Source organism: Pithys albifrons, chromosome 3, assembly GCF_047495875.1.
Source record: "Pithys albifrons albifrons isolate INPA30051 chromosome 3, PitAlb_v1, whole genome shotgun sequence".
Taxonomy (NCBI): domain Eukaryota; kingdom Metazoa; phylum Chordata; class Aves; order Passeriformes; family Thamnophilidae; genus Pithys; species Pithys albifrons.
Window position 1 is genome coordinate 97,927,388 of NC_092460.1, and position 6,258 is coordinate 97,933,645.

Sequence of the window (6,258 nt, forward strand, 5' to 3'; positions counted from 1 at the left end):
AGGATGCTATTTTTAATATGTTGCCAAAGTGCTTCAGGAGGGGGACCTATGGGATTATCTTTAAGTCTAGTTTGAAGGTTTACCTGGAAGCTGTCTCTCACTGGAGCTGTTTGAAGATCGTTAACTTGGAGCCTCTTCCTTGGGATGCTGCACTTCTTAGGTTTGGGGAGATGAGCTTTGGTTAGGCCACCTTTTCTAGGCCCCTCTCCATGTGGAGCAAGCAGTGCTGTCCTTAAAAAAGGCTGCTTGATCATTCAGGATGCTGCCTCAAGAGACTGTCATCTCTGGGGTCAGTCTCGAATGACCAATATCCTGAACCGCCTGCATGCAGGGTTGGGTCTGTGGCTTCCAGCTGCTTCCTATCATCTCATCTGCCATTTCAACCCTTGCCTGTCACTTGCAGTGTGAGACAACCCTTCAAGTCTGTGCAGTGGATTTTTTAGGTGAGGCACAGCGTGCTTGGAACTGGTCCCACCCCTTACTGCTAAGGTTCATCTGCCAGGGCCTAGAGAACTTGGGCAGTGACAGCGAATACCTCAGGACATAGGTTTGGTTAGAGTATCCTTCACTTAGCCTTACAGGGCTAAACAAGCTCCATCTCTCTGGGTTTTGGAGTTAGAGTTGTCCTTCTACTAGGATGGTTGCCAGGGGCCTAGTGAGCCCATCCTGCCCTTGGACACACTTTGTCTGACCCTTCAGCTGAGACCTGTCTGGCATGGGAGAACCTACTAGAGGCACAAACCACTGCCACCATACCACACAACCTCATGAGAGCACACAAGCTTCTCCCCTGCAACAAGGGGGTGTCCGTGGAGATGAACAGACCTCTACACACACCCCTCTGTATTCACAGCAGTTCTGACTTTTCAATTGTTTATAATGGTTACAGCTGAGAGAAGAAGCTCTTCTCTGACTAGTGAATATTAGGGAAGGGTATTGTTAAAAGCAGAATTGATGCTGAAGGATTCTATTCCAGTTTGGAATAAAGCAACCCAGATCTGTGGACAGCAGTGTTCCCTGCAGCCATGGGACCACCCTGCAGCCATGGGACCACCCCTGCAGCCATGGGATCACCTCTGGGTGATTTGTGGCTTAGCAAGAAAAGAGTTATCCAGCCAAGTAGTGAAAAAAGGTTAATATGAGTCTAAACAGACAAATAGTGAAGCAAATTATAATATTGCAATATAATATCAATTGGGAACTAAAATGGTCGTAGGCCAAATCTAAATATGCATGCAGAAAGTCAGCTAATTATCCACATTAACAGGAACACCAACATGTGAGGCTCACAAACAAGCTTTTCCTGAGCTTTTCAGTCACTTCTGTCTTCCAAGACAGGTTTTCATTAATTATTTCAGTGCCTCTGGAGTTGACAGTAACCCAGAGTGGAAATGTAAAAGGACAGGTTAAATAACCAGGTGTTTTGTACCTTGACAGAAAAAAAAACCGAGTTGAGTTTCAGGTCAAAGCCTTAATTTAAACTTATAACAAGGGAAATATACTTCTAAAATAGAGTGATCCAACATCCAGCCGAGAGACTGCATAGCCTCAGGGAATTGAGAGAAACAGGTATAAACTTTCTATACACTTTTGTTGTGCCTTGGTTTCTGTAGAGCTGTAGTTGAGATATCCACACAGGCACACACAGTACCAGTGAAGACACACGGGTGACAACAGGGGCTATCCAGGGCTCTGGGTATAGACTTAATTATGCACAGGCACAACACACATCACATTTCCTTTGCTGACAAGGCTTGGAGTCCACACCACCCAGAAGCACCCACCTATACCTATATGCATATATTTTTAAAGAGGAATGCAACCAAAAAATGCATTAAAAAAATCAACATGAAGATTAAAAAATCAGCCACTGAAATATTAGGAAACACCAGACTGAATTATTCAGCCTCCCTCCACCTCTATCATTCCTTCTACACATGATAATCATACTTATTTTTATTTTTCCTCATTCAGGACACAGGGAGAACATTGCCCTTCCTGAACCATGGGCCTGTATTTTCCTTACTCCTCACTCTGATTTCCTGCAGACCTGCTGAAGCTGATGGGTTTTCCATGATGTTCATCAACCTGCATCCAAGCACTGCACAAGTGATGGATTTATCTTCACAACACATCTTTGAGGAGGTAAGAAGTTATTATCTGTTCTCCAGATTTAGGAATGGGAGGAAGTGGAAGAAATGAAGCACTGGATTTGCAGTTCAGGTTGAGATAAACCCTGTATTTCTAAAGAATTTGGTATTTTGAAGGATGAGATTCTCTGGCTTAAGATGCCATTGAGTACTGCACATTTCCGAAAAGCAGATTTCAGAGTGTGTAATCTGACATCTCCAAAGGAAATAATCACATTTAGAACCTGTTTCCATGTGACAAGACTAGGCTGAGTTTTCCAATGCCATCTAGAACAACTATGAAATAAGGAGGGATAAATAGGACATTTTGTAAAGGTTTAGTTTGTAGTTTTATCAACGAGAACTTCTTCTGGTCTGTTATGACAAACATCTCCCAAGCTCTACAAAAACCAAGACATCACCCACCTGGATTCTTCCTCAGACTACAACCAGTCCTGAGTGAATCAAGAGTCTCAGCAACTATAACAGAGTATGAGAACATATGGTCTATGTCTATGTGTGCTTTAGGAATATGAGTTATTCTGAAGGGAAAAGGAACCTGTGCTGAGAACCCAAAGACGATATTTTGGGTGCTTGCTTCATTCAGTGTAGTCTTAGTCTGCCCCTGTGGCCTGAGTTCCCATGAGTGTAGTAGTTGGAAGTTGAGGGAACTATGATGCACAAGCCAAGTTAAAGTCTCATCAGTCTAAGGTGGAACTACTGGAAAATCACTTCAAAACACAATGCTGTGCTGAACCTAAATGTAGGTCTAGATACGTCCTAAGAGAACTCATAATTCAAAAGCACAGGAGAAAAATTAAAGTTTTGCAGATTAACTACAGCACTTCTATTTTCTTTAGCCTAGAAGCACCAAGGTCGGTAATCTTAAAAATATCCCTTCAGTATCATGTGTGCCTGTGTGAGCACATGTGTACTTCCACAGGACCAATGCAGCTAAAAAATTAACTAAGATCATAGAATTCTAGAATATCCTGGGTTGGAAGAGGATCACAAGGATCACTGAGTCCCTTACCTGGCTCTGCACAGGACACCAAGAATCACATCACATGCTTGAGAGAATTGTCCAAATGGTGCTTGAACTCAGACAGTCTTGGTGCTGTGACTGCTTACCTGGGAGTGTATTCCAGGGCCCAACCACCCTCTGGGTGAAGAATTTTTTCCTAATATCCAACCTAAACCTCCCCTGACTCAGCCTCATGCCATTCCCTCAGGTCCCATCACAGGTCACCAGAGAGGAGAGATCAATTCCTGTCCCTGCACTTTCCACTAAGAGGAAGCTGTAGACCATGGTGAGGTGTCCCCTCAGCCTCCTCTTCTCTAGGCAGGATAAATCAAGGTGATAGTGGTGAAAATAAAATCTTGATTCAAGTCTTATCGCATTACCCATTAGGACCCTTTCTACTGATGTCAATGCAGTTTTGCTTGGATCTTGAGTAAAATGCAGCTACCATGGACATATCAGCACAGCAGCTGTTACTCACTCAGATTCCCAGAAGGAATTTTGCCTGCAAAAAGACCACAAGATTTGACTCCAGCAATGACTTCCACGGTGTTTTCTGCACAATATAAATTACTGAAGTAGAGCTATGATTCAAAGGGATTTACCTGCTTCAACCTGCCTATCATCAGCACTTCCCTACAATTTCAGCAATGAAGAAAGGCAGAGTTGCCATTCACAAGAGGTTTACCCAGGAACAAAAGGGTTTTTTTACTTTTTTTGTAAATCAGATTTTATTCATTAAAAGGAAGAAGCATAAAAAAAATTAAAAAAATAAAAAAAAAAAAACAAGACAACAAACCAAACACAGCACACTGAAAACATAAAAAAAAAAAACAAAAACACAAACAAAAAACGCTTCATAACTTTAAAATTCTGGAATATTTGCTCTGGGAGAATAAAATAAAGAATAAAAATAAAAAATAAAAATTACCTGAGAAACTGGGAGGACACTCATGTTTAATTTATCCTCTCATGCAGTAGTTGGGGGGGATGTGATCTGAAGGATTCTGTTCATCCTCCTCCTGACATTGAAACATAAGATAATTGATGCAAGAACTCTCTAGGCAAACTGTATATGTTTCCTAGAGTATATACAGACAGAGTGTCTCCATTTGTGTCCTTTCCAGGATGCTCATTCTCTGGGCTGGCCCCAATCCTGCTTCATCTCACTCAATGCCCCTAAGACCTGTGAAATAACATCAGGAGGAAACTGCAAGAAGATGTTTCCATTTTTCAGGGGAAAAAGCATTGGAGGAAAAATTCAAAAGCCAGTTTCATCTAAAGCAAATGGAAAAATAAAATACAATAATGAGTGCAAATTCTGCTGGGAAAATCCTCCTCTATTTTTCACCATTGTTGAAGTCCAACTCCAATCTGTTGATGAGTGAAAGGAGGGAAAGGTTGTAGCATCACGAATTAAAAAATAATAATCTCTCAAGCTTAATATCAGCAAAGATGATTATTTCCTTTGATTTGTCAGGCTAATTGAAAATAGCTTTATAGTTTGCAGCTGATTAATTAGGAACCAACAAGATCTCCATTTGCATCTCAGTAATTCTTCACTCTGCTTTATTTCAACATTTAGTCTTTATGCTTAAAATACTAATTGAGAAAGCAGAAAGGTGATTAACAGAAGATTTTAAATGTGTGCCATTTGTTCTGACTTTTTTTTTTACACATTTTTGTCAACAAAGAAAGGAAAGAATATACATTACAAAACGATTACTGTCTGTTCCGCTTCCATCTGCTAAATCCTCCCTTATGGTAGACACAGTTTAACTAAGTTCTCTTTGAAACAGAGGAGTAAAAGCCCAAATAAAGGTCAGTCCTTTGCCCCTCCTTCCTCAAATTGGCTGTTTGACCTCTGTATAATCATCCTGAAAGTTTTGAAGTGGCCTTTCTTACATGAAACACCCTCACTCGTGAGGCATCCTGCAGCAGAAAATTAGACCATGCCACTGTTACTCCTCCAGATATCACCCAAGAGAAAGTGGCTTCAAAAGAGCATCTGATAAATATGATGATATTTCTCCATCCACCTGGCATTGAAAGGAAGGAGCACACATAGTTCTGGTGAAAAGAACTCAGTTGTTTCACTTGGCATTAAAAATAAAAGTAATAATAATTTGTCGGTCGTGTCTGTCGAGGTTTTTACATTTCGGGGTTGTATTTTTGTTTGGAGTTTTTTAAGCATTTTCTCACAGCCTTGGCAACCTCTGTCTTATCATACCATGCCTAAATATCCAGCAAATGGAATGATTAAATTCTTCATTTGGAAGGTAAATGGCAAATCTTTACGACAGAATAAAGAAACTGGATAAGCAAATTCTGAAAACTGAAAGAACAGATTCTTAAGGATTAAACCACCAGAATTCAAATTATAAGAGCCAAACTTTGCTGTTATCAATAATATTAGTTAAAATTGGACTATTTCAAAGAAAGCTCTTGCGGGGAGGGACTGGTTGATGGCCTTTGAATTTTTGTGAATTTTCCTCTGTCATCAAATCCAGCCTTTTGTAACAGATTCTGCCCATTCCTCAAAGCACAGATACAGATCTGGTCCATCCTGATTTTACATCAAGATCTCAACTGCTGACTATTCATTATATCACTGAGTATTCAAGGAGACACAGCAGAAAGTGCTTTTCCAACTTCTGTCCAAAATCTTGGGGTCTTTCCTAGCACTGCCCAAAAAGCATCCAAGATCACAAGGATCCTGCTGTACCTTTGCACTAATCCCAGTCCCATGTTTTTCTTGACTCCAATTTGGCCATGGTTGCCTGAAACCCAAAGGGACCCATCCCACATGGGAGCCCAACACGGCTCAGGTGCAGTGGCTGGGCTGTGATTCAAGGGACAGGGAGCACACACTGGACAGTGGGGTTACACTAACATGCAGTCCATTTATTTTTGAGGGTATTTTTCTTTGTTCTGATTTATCTTTTTTTTTATCAAGCCACTGCAAACATTGCTTTGGCTGTCAGTAGGAGTGCAGAGACACACATTCCCGTACCCGTGGTAACTATGCAATAAATACCATCCAAACAAATGATTAAGAAAAATTAATAAAGAAACAAAAATATTCCTTTTCCCACTCCCAAGCACAAA